Here is a 17511-nt window from a genome sequence, read left to right as displayed (position 1 = left end):
TCTAATTATATTTTTTCAGCTAAATAGTAATAAATGCTTCCCTCCAAACACAAGTGTTCAATCCAAAGTATGGCATCCACTAATCTGATCAAGACTTTAAAAAAAATACCTTTAGAAAAAAATCTATTTCTTTACTGAGATTGACTTTTTTTTAAAAAAATTTCATTTTGTTGTTAGTTTCAAGTATACAGTACATTGGTTAGACATTTATATAGTTTATGAAATGACCCCTTGATTACTCTTTCTTCCCCCTGGCTCTACACCTAGCCATTTTATTACTGCTGACTGCATTCCCTGTGCCATGAGTCATTGCTCAGAAATCATGGTGGAATAGTACAAAGAGTACTCTATTTGAAATTAAATAACCTGCATTGAGTAGTGGCTTCTTAACTTGCCAACTGCACAAAGATTAGAAATGAAACAAAACAGGAGATGGTGTTTGTCTTGGACCTGGCAAGATAAACTGGGCAGTAAGCGGGAGAAGCCACAGAATGTGCAAAGGTGTGAAGCATGAAAATGCTGGTAAATGCCTGTAGAGGGAAGTAGTAGGAGGTAAATAAAAAATTAGGTATTGCCAGTTTTGAGAGAATGCTAAATGCCATGGTAAAAAGTTTGGGATTTAGCCATAAGACATGGAAGGTCATTAGAGGTTTCCGAGTAGAGCGAGGCCCGATCACATTTATGTTTCATGTGGGTGGGGTGATCCTGGAGAAATGTGAGGCTAGATCAGAGCGGGCAAGACGGAAGGCAAGGAGTCCTGTTTAAAGACTGTTTCAATAGTTTATGCAAGGGAGGATGCACAGAGTGAATTAAGAGGTAAAAAGAATGGAACATTTGTGAAATCAAATCAACAGCCCTCATTTCTGGATATAGCAGAGTGACAGCAGGTTGCACAATCTTGGAAGATACAAGACAGTGAAGGGGAAGGATAGTCAGGGCTGATGATGAAGCGGGTGTGAAGAAGAGGAAGAGAGATTCTATAACTTCTGGGTCTCTGGCTGGGGCAATGAGTGTGAGTTGAGTGCAAAGTGTGAGTGGGAAACGGGAAAAGTTCTAGGTTTGCAGAAGAAGGTGAAAAAACAAAAATTAGTTGCAAATAAAATGTTTGCATTATTTTTGCCATTTATAAGAGGGTCGTTTGGGAAGGGCGCTGCTCCTTCCCCACTCTCCAGCGTTGGGAGGAAGCGATGGTGTCCCAACCCCTTTCTGGCTGTTGCGGTCAGACCCCTCATTTTCCAGAGGGGCCCTATGAGCTCATGTTGTTCTCTGAGGCACTCACGGGCCACGAGAACTTTCTGCTGCTGTTGGATGATTTCAAACTCAGTTATGAGTTCTTACAAGTGTTTTTTGAGGCCAAAGATTTTCATACACTGAAAAAAAAAAAACGCTACATGAAGAGAAAACAACCGCCCACTTTGGGGAATGTAATGAGACAACTCTGAACATTTTCAGCTAACAGCTTTTTATGGGCTATGAATAAGTAAACAGAGTGAAATAGGAGAGAATAAGCACGTGCTTCCCTGGAGAAAGATGTTTAGTGAGCCAGTTGGTACCAGCTCAATTTATCCTTCAGAATGGTAAAGATGGGCATGTTCGCCTCTGGACCGAAGTCTGACAGAGACCTGCTGTGGTCCAGATTGCATCACCGGATCGTTCATTCATTGGTGCATTCGCACATGAAACATTTACTAAAAATCTGTGTTATGCTGGACTCACTGCTAGGTCTAGAACACAGATAGGCACGGCTTATAACTTTAAAGAATTTCCAATTTAGTGGACAAGATAGGCTTCTATGTAATTAATCACAATGCCATTTGGTGGGTCTGATATTCGAGACACTGGTGTGTGCTTCGTTTCCTCAGCTCTTGTCTTTTGGGCATCATTGTGTGAGAGTGACCAAGCACTTCTATTCCATGGGGCTTTTTCTGGGCTGGAGAATAACATAAAACACCTGAAATATTTTGTGCATCTACACTGTGTTTGCTTGGCAAAAATCCTGCAAATAATTACTTTACAACCGAGTGGCTAAGACAGAGTTTAGGTGAGTTTCCTCAGATCATAATGATCAGTAGAAAGACAGTAATATAGCCTTGATGTCGGACTCCAAAGCCCGAGTATTTTTCTGCTTTACTGCGTGGCTTGGAGAGGCGGTCTGAGAATCCCACTATACCTATCCCGTGTGGCAGGCGTGGGTTCAGGGTCCCATCATGGCTGAGAAGCTATTCAGGTGTCTTCTGTTTACTATGTGGTTTCTCCTGTGCCTTTTCATGTACACTCTGGTAGACCAGTTGTTCATGGTCACAGAAGGGCCACTCTGTGCAAGATGGTCCTAGCTGGGCAGTGTGCATCTGTCAGGACTATTTCACTGGGTGACCTGGGCAACTCGAAGACTTTTCCAGGACCAGGAACCTAAGAAAACTCAACTTGGAGGGGTCACCAGGCCAAAGAAGACACTCAGGAGCAGCTTCCCTGCTTTAGTTGACCTTTCGTGTCAATCTGGTTTCTTTGTGATGAAGCAGGGCATTTTTCTCGGTGCCCTGGTTTGAGATGCTTTATCGGCACAGGCACATAAGTAATAGCTGAGAACGGGGAGAGACTGGATGCAGAGTACTTTATAGTAAAACTGTGAACTCAATATAATTTTGATTCAAAATCCCAACTCCTGTGTCCGAGTCTTCTCTGTCCACTGTTTTCCATGGGTCAGGGGCTCTGTATTCTCTTTAACCCTCATGGTCTCAATACTCCTCATAGGAGCCTCTGTAGATCATTGTGCAGTGGGAAAGCACGTGAGCTTTGATGGGGAGCAGGCCTGGACCTACAGTGTGACTTAGGCAGGGAGCTGAATCTCCCTGAGCTTCATTTCTTCACCTGTTAAAATGGGGTCATGACAACTATCTTAACAAATGGGTGTGATTTAATAAGATTAGATTGATAAATTGTCCGGCACCGTCCCTGTGATATTATAGTTTGGTTTATAGAAGGCAATTTTTCCAGCAAACGTTGCTATTCACTATGAATTAGTAAGCAGTTGAATTGCTTCTCATATTATAATATATTCAGCTTTACTTTTCATCTTTGTAAGGAATGTTTCGTTCTCAGTTCGGGCTATCTTCATCATCATGGGAAGGTCTAGGGACCATTGTTTTAGGCCAGGTGTCCCTTTCTCTTGCTCTTGAAACACACAGATACTCAACAGAGTGCGTGGTTATTCCCAGAACAACTACCCCTCCAGCGAAATGTCTGGAGATCACCTGTTGAGTAGGCTAAGAACAGTGCTGGCCTCTAAGCTCTTCTACTCCTTGCCTCTGCCTCCCCTCAGTAGCAAAATCACTGCTTGCTGCTTGATTCTCTTCTGGTGGGCAGCCCTCTGGTGGGCATAAGATGGGGAGAGGGGAGACCTGGAAAAGGCCCCTGTAAGGACTTGATCACTACCATGTGATTAAGTGTGGCCTCTGATGTGTTGAGTGATTTGAAGGCAGATATACAAAAAAAAAAAAAAAAAAATCACTTCATTTATACCATTAATACTTCTTGGAAGATCGTTAGTGCCAGACACTAAGCTGGGAACTGGGATGGAGAAGCTGGTCAGATACAGTCCTGCCGCTGAGAAGCACATAGTCTTTTGCAGGAGGCAGAAAAACACAGGGACATTTACAATACATTGTAGTAAGACTTGAGATAGAGTTATGCATAGCATGTCAATGAACATGCAGAAAAGGGCATTCGAATCCAGACTTCCCCCAAAGAGGTGAGGCTTATGCCAAGTCAAGAGGGAGTTGGCTAGGCTGTCACAGGGTCTCATAGGTAGAGGAATAGCCCTGAAAAACTCATGGAGGCAAGATGTGTGTAGTTGTCAGGGGTTCAAGGTCCATGTCGATGAGGGATAAGAGCTGATGCTGGAGGCAAGCAAGGCTAGATTTCACAGAATCATGCATGCCGTCATGAAGAGTCTTGGTTTTATTCTGAACATGATGGGATGGTATTGAAGGATTTTCATGAATTTATTTGTTCCCTCCTTCATTCTTTTATTTAGCATTACTTGTTGAGCATCTCTGTGTAGATTAGACATAGAGTGGAAGTTAATAGCAAGGACTCAAGATTCGAACTGCTTGGGTTCAAGTCCTTTTTCTGCTACTTGCATGTTCTCTGGCCGTAGAGCAGTTTTTAATTTCATTGCCCCAGTGTCCTCATTTATAAATTGGGAATAATAATAGTATCCACTTAACAGAATTACTGTAAAGATTAATTTAATACAGTATATGTAAAACATTTAGAAGAGTTCCAGACTCATGGCAAACATTCAATATTATCTATAATGATGTGTGTGACAGATTCTGGTGAAAACACAGAGAAAGACACCATCCCTGCCCTCCATGAGCCTAGAGTCCACGGAAAGGGAGGACACTGCTGTGAGACCGGACATAACCAGTGCCGTGAGATGTGTGCCTAGATGTGGAAGCGCACAGGCAGAACTTCCAGCCTAGACTTAGGGGACCAGAAGAGGCTTATGGAAAGATGTAGTGTCAGTCGAACCCAAGAGATAAGTAGAAATAACTAGACCAAAGAAGCAGAAATAAGTCCCAGGGCAAGGCACATCAATTATGCTTTTTGGAAAACTCTCTCTGGCATCATGTGTGAACTGGACCAGAAGGGAAGGGGTTCACAGTGAGGGAGGACATGCAGAGGCTCTCCATATGGGTTGCCTGCAGCTCATGGAGTAGTCAGGCCAGAGGATGTTATCCTCCATTCTCAAATGAAGAAGACAAACTCCAGTGGCATCTCATGGTGGGCAGTCAGGGACTGAGGCAGGGTTAGACTTTCTCCATTACTGTCCCTCTGGTTCTTAAATATCCCAGAGAGATTTCACCCCTGCATGCCTTGAGTAGAATCATAGAGACTTACACTATAGTGTGGGCATTGATAACTATGCACGGGAAGACCCTGATGCACGAATAATTCTCCTTCACATTCTGTATACATGTGATGGCGTCTTCCTGTATCACAGAACATCTCCGATGAACATGTATTATGTGTGCACAAACTCCAAACCCTCACAGAACAAAGCGGCAGAGTAAAACCCATTGGTGGTCGAAGGACAATAGCATTTTAGAAACAAACACTACCTACAGTTTTTAACGATGGCATCAAAGGTTTCTCTTTCTGCTTGGCCTTCCAAAAGCCACTCGTGGCACTGTGGCCTTGAAAGTTGGCTGAGGGCTGAGGCTGGCATGGTGTAAGTGTTCAATAAAAGCCAAGAAGATCAGTGAGTGACACTGCAACCATGCCCTTAGAGTTAGGAGGTTCATGTGAACTAAACCCGTGATGTCACCACAGAAATAGTCTAGGAATCCCAATCCAGTGTCCTTTCCACAATAATATGTTTCTGCCTTAATCTACAAACTACCACACGAGACCGTGGAGGGCGGACACGACATTTTTATGTCTCTCCTAATGTCAAGTGCTGTTGATATTTAGAACTTTCTTGCTTAATTTGTTGAAAATGGAAACTGCCTTTTGGCAACAAAGAAAAAAAAATATTTGTTTTGACTCATCAGGAAATGTTAATTTTCTCACATTTATAATGTTTCCCTTAAAGGTATGAGCTACTCAGGAGTAAAGTGATTAAATTTGAATTTGCATTCCAATGTCTTAAACTATTTCATGGAGTCTCCCAGAAACATTAAAGTAATTTCATTTTTTCTCAATTCTGGACAGTTTGGTTAGGATTTATAAGCTAGTAATGCCCCTAAGAAACCAGTAACCTCCCAAAGGAAATAGAAGTTAGACTTTAAGATGTTATCATTAAAAAAAAAGTAATTTTTCTACTGACATCTGGACTATAGAGAGCCCAGTGAAGTAGGTGAGCTACTTGCCCTGTCAATTTCACAATGTCAATACAAATTCTGGAAGAAGAAGATGGATAAAATCATCCCAAGACAGCTCAAACGGTTGTGTTTGACATGTCATGGCTCTTATACAGGATTTGCCAGTGGATTATTATCAAAGTGGCCAATAATAGCTGCCCATGTGTCCAGATTGTTTTGTTTTTTAGAGTTATTAGAACTAAGTGGAGAGGTTAGGGAGGGTATTGACTAAGAATACAGGCTCTACAGTGAAACAGCCTGGGATCAAAGCCCAGCCTAACTACTTACTAGCTGGGAAAACAAATAAATCACATGTTTTCTCTCTGCCTCAGTTTACTCATCTGTGAAATGATGATGATAGTAGCTGTTAAAAGGATTCATTGAGATGATACATTTTAACGTTTAGAAGAGTTTCTGGAACATAAGATACATTCAATAAATGTCAGCTATTATAATAAAGTTCACTTTAAATATATGAACACAATCTTAAATTGTGTGAGACTGAGAGTTACTATAGCTCAGGTCTCCCATTTCATAGATGGGAAAAGCAAGGCATAGAAAAAGGGAAGCAATTTGTTTAATGTAACATAATCAATGGAGGCTCAGTGGGAAGTCTGCGGACTGACTCCCATTATAGAACTAGTTTCTACTTTGCAAGTTTTTCCTTTTACTGATTAGTAAAAAAAAATTTAACACAGGTGTCTTTGATCTTTAGATTTCATGCAAATCTTAAAATGAGTTTAATTTCTTTTTAAAAATTACCATCTGTTATTCCATATAGGTGAGTTATAAAAAGGACTTGTCTTATTGTTTTGAAACTCATTAAAAATGTAATTTAATTAATTTTGTTATTTTGAAGGCCCTGGAGCCAGCTTTTTGTGGTGCTTCTGCTGGACCATCTGCCACCTGGACAGATGATTCCGTTCTGCTCACGGACTTGTGTTCCTGCAGAAAGAGGACAGAAGCCCCGCTCTGCGAGGTAACATATAACCTGTGCCACATCTGGGCAGTGGCAGCGGTGCTGCCTGACGATTGACTCCAGCTAACGGCTCCTTTGTCAATGATCGGTGCCCACAGCTTGCACACTACTTTGGGTATGAAGAGCATCTGTTTTGAAGCCTGGCCTCCTCGCAGAGCAGACACCAGCATGTGGTGGTTCTTGGTTGGGGTAAGCACATTCACGCTTTTGAAAATCTCTATTTATAGTGTATATTCCTCTCTACAGACAAACTTCCTGGTGTTTACATTGTTCGAGCTTTCAGAAATTCCTGCAGTTTCTGTCTTGTAACTGGCAAGCTGTTAATCTTCAAGAAGACGTTAGGTATCTAGCTCAGAAATCTTCCTTTCCAGCTGGAGGTGGAAGAACTAGGCACACCATATGGTAGAGAAAAAGCACCAGAATTCAAGAGACAAGCCTGATTTCCATCTCTCCTTAAGGAAAACATTTGCTAAACATTTATTGAATACCTACTATGTGCTAGGCAACTTGTTCACCTCTGTAAATGGAGATGAAGGAACAAATGTAAAACGGTCCTCGATCTTAGGAAGTTCACACTCTCGTGGGCACAAGAGGCATAGAAATGGTGATAAAGATAAAAACAGCAATGGAGTCCGTGGTCCCGTGGGAGCTGGAGGTGGATAACTTGACTCAGAGTGGACAGGAAGCAAAGGGAAGGGTTCCTGGGGGAGGCGGTGCCTGAGTTGGGTTCTGAAGGGTGAGTAGAGGTTTGGCTAAAGATGGGGAGGCACAGAGGAAACAGTATGATGAAAGAGAAAAAATAGAAAACAGGAAAATCGGAAAAACAGGTCTATATTTCCGAAGCCAGAATGTGTACAGTGTGGGGAAGATGTAGCTGGAGCACAAGGACCTTGTTTGCCATGTTGGGAAGCTGGGTCTTTACCCAGAAGGTCATTAGAAGTCCCAGTCATCTGTGAACAGAGGAGTGTCGTGATCACCTTTGCATTTTAGAAAGATTCCTATTATGAACATGAAGAACTGATTATTAGAGTGACCAGCACAGTGGTAGGAAAAATATTTAAGATGTTACTATCTTTGAGGCCTGACCTGAAGTGGCAAAATGAGGATAAAGATGATAATGATTCAAAGGTATTTAGCTGGTAGAATCGATGGATTTGATTACCTGTTGCATAAAGAGAATGAGAGAGGGAAAGAGTCATGGAGGCCTCCCGGGGTCCGATAGGCAACAAAGTGGATGGTGGTTTTGGTTTCTGAATAGGAAACAGAAAAAGAACAGGAGGAAGAGGAGGGGGATGGAGTGGGGAGGGGAAGAAGAAAGAGATAGGGTAATGAAGGAGGAGGAGGAGGAAGACCGAGTTTGGGGAAAAACAATGAGTTCAGTTCTAGGCATAATGAATTTGTTGTGTCTGACATGATATCTAGTAGGCATGTGGGATGTGAGAGACCCGGAGTGGAGGGTCATTGATATAGAAGTGATGAGTAAGCATGAAGCCACCTGGGAAAGAGAGTAGAGAGCGTGAGAAGACAGATACTGATAAGCCTCAGCTATCTACAGTCAGGTGTCCAGAATGATAAGGCCCCTGGCCACTACTTAACACAAAGAAACTCTGAAATAACTGGGACTGTTTCATTTAGGAAGAGAAGAATCAGGGTGATAATAAAATATTTGAATGATTATAATAAGCATATGAATGTTTCCACAGAATAAGTGAGAGGCTTTCTTCATGAACCTGAAATTAGGCTACTGGGTAAAAGCTGCAAAATTTGGTCTTATATATGGAAACGCTTTTTAAAAACAACTCTATTGAGGTATAACTGGTATACAAAGAACCACACACATTTGATGTGAACAGTTTAGCGGGTTTGATTACCAGCACCTGTGATATCATCACCAAGATCAAGGTAATGGCTATCCAACGCCTCCAGAACTTCCCTTGTGTCCCTATTTTTGTTGTTGTTTTTGTGATAGGCATACTTAACTTGCAATCTAGCCTCTTACATTTGTAAGTAGGTAACACCGTAAGGTGAACTATAGGTGCCATGCTGTCCAGGCCTCTAGAATGTATTCATCTAGCACAACTGAAGCTCATGCCCAGTGAGCAACTCCCCTTTCCCTCGTCTCCAAGCCCCTGGCAGCCTTTCTTGTCCTCTCTGCTTCTGTGAGTTTGCTATTACCGAGACCTCCTATAAGTGGACTCAGTATTCATCCTGGCTTGTTTCACATTCGGATATATTCAGAGTGGTTCCATAAAACTACCTTGTGAGGTCATCAATTCTCCATTAGTACTATTATTTATACGAAGAGGGATGACCGTCTACCAAGGAAGAAGTAGAGCAGCGAATCCTACACTTTGCCGCTTCTAAGCCACCTCAGGAGTGTCAATAAAAAGTGCAAATCCCAAAGCACCACTCTGAGCTGCTGGGCCAGGAAGCCTTATGTATGTAAGCATGTTTTGAATAATTTTCCCTGGTGTCAGATTGGCAAAAGTTCACGGAACAGTGTTGGAAGTCACTATTTATGAGGCATTCTTGCATTTTGGGTGCATATTTGTGAATTTGTGTGGGTGTGTGTGCGCCTTCGCACATGCATGTGTGCATGTGGGTGAGTCATGAAAAAAAAAAACAATTCCAAGTTTTCCTCGAACTCTTCCGAAGGAAAACGATATTATGTCTTTGAGATTTAAACCATGTTTTTCTCATATGCTCACGCAGCGAACAATTTTTTTCAGTTGAGCAGTGGTACACCTGACTACACAGAAGTGGCCCATGGTGCTGCTGAGGGCTAGGGTGGCCTCCTTTGGGGACACTGTGTTCTGCCTCCTGATTCGGTAGATAATTAAACATCTGCTTCTATGTTAACTGCCCCTCTCTGGGGAGACCAGGTGGCTCAAACGCTTCCTCTAAAATCCTCATCTTTCTCCATGTGGCTTCTCTAGCCAAGAAGATCCTCTTGTATCACAGTATCTTCTCTGACAAGATCATCTTACACTGAAGTTCCTTTTCTGGGCTTCTAATGCCATGTTTGCTATAGCGCAGATCTTACCTTGTGTCCTCTCTAGTCATTTAAAGCACAGACTCCTAAAGAAAAGAGAACATTTCATCCATCTTCTTCTGCAATACTTAGGACATCTGGCATGGAACACAATTCAGAGTAACTGCTAAGAATTACTTATTGGCTGATTTTTAAAACTTACTGTACCAGACAAATGATATATTGAAACAGGTTTCTTTTTCTTCTAAAATTGATAGAATTTACTATTACCCATTGATCTTGCAAACTTAAGGATATTTGCTTGCATTTCCAGTGGGAGGTTGGGCCCAACAAAATAAATTGGAAACCACATAGAAAAATGAGTCATCTATTTTTTATTGAATACACATTTTCATGTTAAACATCTTTAATACTTAACACGCATTCCTGCTAGCTTTAGAAATCAAACATGGTTTATGGATTCAATTTAAAACCTTTCATTGAAAGGAAATCTATTTTTAATTTTCATTTTAATCATTTAAATATTTAAAGATGTTGCCTTTGTTCTCCAAACTTCTTTTAATCATATTGGGTATGTCTATAGAAGGACTTTTGAGACAACGGACATTTTTATTAACAGGCTGTTCCAAAACAAACGGATTTTTTCAACCTGGAAAATGCGTTTTCTAACCTCTAGTTTTGCTTTTGAATTTCATCAAAGGTATAAGTGATTCTTGTGTTAATTTCCATTGTTCCACGAGGAATCTCCGTTGTTACTGGAATACATAGTGATTAAAAAATGTCATGATATTTAGCATATAGCATTTATTTAGCACAAGTGGGGCTCCTGCTTCAGCTCTCACTTCGGTTTAACCCAACTCTAGTCTGTCACTCGCCACTCTCACAAGTGATTAATCTACAAGAATCGCTTCAAGGATATTGGGCTCTGGAGGTCTGTCAGTCAAATCTATCAAATATCTTCACCTCTAGCCTCATGAGGAGTTTAGGTTGACTTAGCATGGGCCTCACACAGTCTTCAGCTCTCTCCTTTCTTAGTTTCAGGACTTGAACAGTTTACTTAACTGTTGAATTGAATCTTTGAGATTCCATTTCCTCATCTAAAATAATGTCTGCTCTGCAGAATGCTACACATCTGAGATACTACACATCTAGCTCATAGAAGGTCCTTGGTAAATGGTCACTCTTGAAAATATTGCCAGTTTTCCATGAGAATGAGAACCCTGGAGTAAGGAGGTATGCTGTGCAGACACCCATGGAAACTTCAATTTGTCCTCCTCTTCAGTTATTTTTAAAAGAGAGAGCGAGGTTTCCCTTTTCTAGTTAGAAGGATGCAATTGTCTCCATCCAATAAGGAATTTAGCTCTACTAGCTCTAGCGCGCCTTTTTTCTGTTATGCTCACTGTTCCAAGGAGCCGGATTGTTATTCAGAAGACATTCCTTCTGCCACCTTTGGGAGCATCCCTTCTAGAGCAATCCATCTCTAATGGTCCCTTATTTTGTAAATTTGCACTATTCAGGGAGTGAGCATTTAGTGAATACCCATTACACCTGCCATTGCATTAAGCACCTTCCATACCTGATTTCATTGAAACCCCACCAAAATCCTCTTGGATAAAGAAGATAAACTACATTTTTATACATGAGAAAATGTTTACTGTACAGTGAATGATAAGGTTTTGAGAAACATGGCCAAGACTGTACAATAAGAGGACAAAATTGAGATTTAAAACCAAATTTGTGTGACTTCAAAGTCCATGTTCTTACATTACATAACGATAGTATTTGCTTTAGGGAAAAATGACATTCTCTGCATTTTCATTCCTCCAACCCAACTTTATAAGGACTTGCACTTTTGAAAAGTGGCTGTGACCAGAAGATCTAAAATGCAATCTTTATTTATTGTTATGCTTTTAAGTTGAAGTATTAGACTCATTTGTTTTGACCACATATCTAGTTTGTATACATTTTGTTTACCAATATCCATGGAGAGTTTGGAAATACAGCATTAAGAAAGAGATCTCCGAAGCACGGTGCAGTGGAAAGAGTTAAGACTTTGAATTAGATATGCATCCATTTGAATGGTTGCATCATTGGCTATTTGACCATGAGCAGGTTCTTTGTTCCAAGTCTCAAGTTCTTCACATACATAGTTCGTACAGTGGTAAATATCTCACATGGTTATAAGAATTAAGCAAGATAAGAAACATACTGACACATTGAGACATGAATTAAATGATCGACATTATTAGGACTATTACCATCTTATTAATACAGTAGCTTAAATATGTATAATATATATAGATAACTAATGTTCAAATGCTGTCCAAAATGTGCCTTTTCCCTCCTAGATTCCATTTTGTCTATGACTATATTCTCAGCCCTTATAACAGTACCCAATGTATAATAGGTACTGCGTAAATGTTGGTTGAATTGAATTGAGAATAAAGCAATAATTCAAGATACTTAAGTTCATGACCTAAGATTTTATTAAGCAGTCATCAGTTACAAAGGTATAAAATAAAAATTGGGATCTAGACATTTCCTAAGCTTCTTAACATTCCAAGATGGTATATTTGGAAGTCTGAAATGAAATTTATTGGGCATTTTTATTGGAGCATCAATTAAGTAGCATTAAAGCCAAGTAAGAGACATTCAGAAATCAAGTAAAACCAATGTTCCTTTCTTTGATTGATCTATTTAATGGAAAGAGAAAACATGATGACTTTTCAAGAGTGAATTTGAGGTCACCAACTGAATTAATATAACAAAACCAGCCATCTGATGAATGTATAACGAAATGTGGATAATATGAGCTGCTGAAAGCAATGATCCAAGATGCTGAAGAGAGGAATTTCAATTCATTAACCATCTCTGATGAGATGTGGGGAGGATGAGTTAGTCTGTCATCATTGCTTCATGGACAGAATGGAGATCCATTCTAGCCTGACAGATCTGAGCTGGGTTTTGGTGACTCAAGAATAAATGAAGATCTATAGTCTTCATACGTATTGCCCTCCAATTATGTTTTATGCTCCAGAATTTTATTCTTGGTTGTACTTTTTAATTGCTCTATGTGTACATATCACCTTTTCCTTATTATACTATATGTCCTTTGAAATCAGGGACAATGTGAGCAATATATATTCTTTATGCTTTCAGTACAATCATCATGAGACTGAAAATTTTAAAATGAGTATAATCTTTCCTATTTTGTAGATTTTTTTTTCTGTTTGAATAAGCCTGAAATGTAAAACGGCTCAGTGTCTGGCTGTTCAGTGAACAAACTTACTGTTGCTGTTGTTATATTATTATTATTACTACTACTACTACAACTACTACTACTGCAATTATTAGTGGGCCAACTAGATATTGAGGATTTGCCCCCTTTGCTAAGTCATCCTTCTGATAGAGGCTTAATATAATACCAGAAATGAAGGAGACATAAAATGAGAGTAATCACAAAGCATGATTTCCACTAATGATGTTCTCATATTTTCTCTGGTGCTATCTCAGATTTAAATAAATTTGGGAATTAAAAGCCCTTAGTTTGCCTCCTTCTCAAAAAAAGTTTTTTCTTCCTAATTTGAATCACTGCAATATTTGGGCCTTCCTACATTGTTTCTTAATAAGGACAAGGTTTTCTAGTGAATGAAGCTTCTCGTAAAGCAGAAATATGATTGCTTCTCCCTCATCTTATCTGCACCTCTCATGTGGATGAAGCGATGCTTTCCTGATCACTTTACCTGGAAGCTGGATTGTTTTGCCTCTGTATATTTGAAACTTAGATGCATACCCAAAGGACTTTACCATGAAAAGCAACACGTTTAGTACAGGCGGGCCTATAACCCACTTTAATTAAACTTTAACTTAACTCTAATGGAGAATGTGGTAATGTAATTTTGTGGACCTTGTCGCTTCATTCCAGAGTCCACATATTTAAGCACTTAGCTAGAACTACCTAGAGTAGATGTACATAAAAAAAGAGAGATATAAAGACAGATCATATAACAGACTATTTTGTTTAAAAAAAGGAAATGAAGAAATAAATGAAAATTATGGGAAGAGAATGCTCTTTCTTCCATTACTTTTTCTCATTTTATTGAACTAAATTTATGTTCAAGTTACACAAAAATTTTTGGGAAATTTGTTTACTGTGTAGGTGTTGTATCCATCACAAAGCATTTATTCCTGTCTCTAGTATTTTTGATGCCATGGCAACAGAGTGTCATTCTCTAGTCTAGACGCTCACAGGAGAATGCATTGCTCTTTTAATATGGTGAAATTCTGTTTAGGGACTGTTCCAGTCTCTAGGAAACCAATCCTCACTTCACCCAGACAATCTCTGAGTTATAGCTGAACACTCAGCTATCAAATACTCCCCCATTTCTTTCCCTAGCATATTCCTAGGGTGTAAGGACATTTTCTTCTAACTCTTCCCTGAAGAGAATATCTGTAAATGGAAAGGAGATAGAAGTAAGATGCACTGAGCTCTAAAGGAAAGTTTTTCCTTTCAGCACTTAGAATAGGGACTGTGGCATATAAATGATTCAGCTGAGGTTAATAACCTGAGGCATTGATGCCTTTTGGGGGCTGCAGTCCCTTTGGATTAAGTCTGCTCCTGCCCTTCCACAATGTCACCCTCTGAGTGATTGAGATTTATTCTTCTGGCACAACCTCAAGCTTAATGTGCTTTATCCCGTGAAACGCCATTGGAAAGCAGAATTTGGGGGTCTATAGACATTGGGGGTGTTTGTTGATTCTGAATTACTGGTAGAATAATACCTTCCAATAATTGTTTATTGAAATCTTTTTTTCTTTTTAATGCCATTTTCTGCTTTATAGAGAGTCTGGTATACATTTTCCAGGTTAAGATCTGGTAGAATCTTGTTATAAACATTAATTCTCATCACATAGCAGCACTGAAGGCAATGTTTGGAAGGTTTCTGCAACTCACAAATTACAAGCCTGGTCCTCTTTCCTGGCTGCTTCCAGAGCTAAGACCCTCTACTTTACATCTGTGTACTTAACTCACAGCAGCCTCAGGTGTCAATACTATTCCCTGGAATAGGTAATTGGGATGAAGGTGGGAACTTCTAGCCAGCATTAAGGCAAAAATCTTTATTAATGTCACTGCGATTTGTTTTTTCTGTGTCCAATGTCCTATCTTGTAGTCCAGACTTCTAATTAAATTTGTTTCATTGCAAGGAACAGTAATCTCCTTCAAACACCCCAAATTGTGAAATAAGAGCGAATTACCTGCAGTCTTCAGGAACCACAGTGACTTCGGGGACCAGCTATCCTCCTTGTCTCTCTCAGGAGCCATCTGCTTTCTCTTTCTGACATCTTCCCTGCTTCTCTCTGTGAACCAATTTAATTCTCTTCTCTTTACAGATTGATATCCTTTATTGCTCATATTTTCTGCTTCCTTGTGACTTGTCCCTGAGAATGACTTGCCTTCACCTTAACTTTCCTCTTGGCATCCTCCCTTCTTCTAACTCTACCAGTGGTTAAATACTTTTCAATGATTTCATTGTATAATTTTCTGAGGAAAACCCCACTTAGACTTTCCATGTCAGGACCCGGCTTTCTAAGTACTAGATGAATTTCCATCCTTGAGTTAAGTGTACCATCCTTAATTCAGTCAGTCATAGCTGGGTGGTAAAACAAAAGTCTGTGGCCCTACCCATGGCAATTTAGTCTTTCTCTCTCATTTGGCAGGGATGTGGGTGATCAGTTCCCTTAGAAAGACCAATACATTGTCAGCAACATGAAACACAGTAAGTCATTCAACACAGGCTCGCAATAGTCATTGTTGTGAATCTGGCCTCTTGAGTGTTAGGTTCCTTTTCTATAAGTCAGGTTGTGACAGTATCTCAGGACTCCTGTAAGGATTACAGATATAAGTGAATAACACAGTGTTTTCCTTTTTTTTTTTTTTTTGCTGCAAGGCAACCCTTGGTTGACCTCACAGAATGCAAGGACCTTGTCAGCTTACGATCTCTTATTTTTTTTATTTTTTACGCTACAGCAGCTGGTCTTCTTAGGTGGTCTCCCAGTCAAGTACTAACCAGGCCCGACCCTGCTTAGCTTCCGAGATCAGACGGGATCAGGCTTGTTCAGGGTAGCATGGCTGTAGACAGTGCTTTCCATTTTTAATCAGGGATGCTGTGATTAGTTACAATAGTAGTGTAATTAGTAATAATAGTTGTATAATTTTAGTAGTAATAGTTACGGTGATAACTAGAGTGTTCTAATAGCACTAGTTGTAGTATTAGTAATAGAAAATAGTAAGAATAGCAGAAATAGGTGAACAGTATTTAGTTAGTGGTAGAATCCTGGCCAGGAGGAGAAAGCTGTGTCTTCTTTAGTCTTTGCTGAGTCTCTGCCTCAAAGACGTGGCTGAAAGTCCAGTTTTTGAGACCAGGTCTGCAAGAAACAAAAATAAAATTAGCAACATTAAGAGGGACAGAGAATTGATTTATTTGTTTCTATAATTGAAGAGTCAGGCAGTGGTCTGGCTTCAGGCTGATTGGGTCTTGAGGATGAAACAACGTTATTAGAATTCTGTAGAGGCCTTTCGTTTCTTGGTGTACTTCCCCATAAATTAATTTTATTCTCAAGCAGACCTTCCTGATATAGTGGGACAAATGACTACTGGCATATCTAGTTTTATCCTTTTAGCTAAGCAATCTTAGAGGAACATCGAGAGAACAAAAACTGCTTGGGCTGGATACTGGAGCTACATATGTAATAGCCACTGTGGCTAGGAGTGGCGGTAGAGTTGGGTACTCCAGCATGATCTAGGTCCCTCTCCAGATCTAAAAGAGGGTTGGGGGAGACTTAGGCCCACCTTCATCATATGAAGTTAAGATGGAAGTGAGTTAGATCCTCCATAGCAAGAGACCAATAGGAGTAGAAAAGAAGCAAATGTCTACTACACAGTCCTTACAGGTGGATTATTAGCTGCTGGTTGTAAGTCTTAATGAGACGATAAATGCATATTACTGAAGACAGTGGCTGGTTTATATTATGTAATTAATAGTTACCCCTCACCTCTTTTCCCTATTGCATCTTCCATTCTTATGGGGTATTTGGCCCCAATCCCACTCTTTAAAAAATCTGTTTTCCATGGTATAAATTAGATGACTACTTGGCATCGATTTCAAATATCAAATAACCACACATTGAATTCTTAAAGGGTTCTTTTTCAACCCTAGAACTCTATGACTTGAGGCTTTGTTGTTAATAGCTGACACATTGATCCATCTTCTGAGATACATAGCCCTAAATCTCAAAGTCACCTACAGCTTCTCTTTCTCATATCTGCCCCTCTATCAAACAGCATCTTGTATTTTCTTATTTCTACTCCTGTCCTATACATTTTATACATTTCCTCCACCGGGTCCCATGACTAACACTCAAGTTCAGGCCCTCGTTTCTTTTTTTATTAATTGATCTAAATTTGCATGATTTAAAATTAACCATTTTTAAGTGTACAATTCAGTGGCATTTGGTACAGTCACAGTATTGTGCAACTATCCTCTCTATTTACTTTAAAACCATTTTCATCACCCCCAAAGGAGACGCCATGTCCATTATGTAGTCAGACCCCAGACCTTCCTCCTCCTGGCCTCGGGAAACTACTTTTCTGCCTTCTGTCTCCATGGGTTTATTTA

General features: G+C 40.0%; 1 pseudogene; it reads right to left on the bottom strand.

Annotated features, from left to right (window-relative positions):
• Window positions 1–15854: 15854 nt before the first annotated feature.
• On the bottom strand, window positions 15855–15973 carry LOC120622401 (uncharacterized; annotated as a pseudogene).
• Between the last annotated feature and the right edge of the window lie 1538 nt (window positions 15974–17511).

This window comes from Pteropus medius, unplaced genomic scaffold (assembly GCF_902729225.1).
Source record: "Pteropus medius unplaced genomic scaffold, Ma_sr-lr_union100, whole genome shotgun sequence".
NCBI classification, from domain to species: Eukaryota; Metazoa; Chordata; class Mammalia; order Chiroptera; family Pteropodidae; genus Pteropus; species Pteropus medius.
Note: the sequence above shows the minus strand (reverse complement) of the source record. Positions and strands in the feature narration are given on the sequence as shown.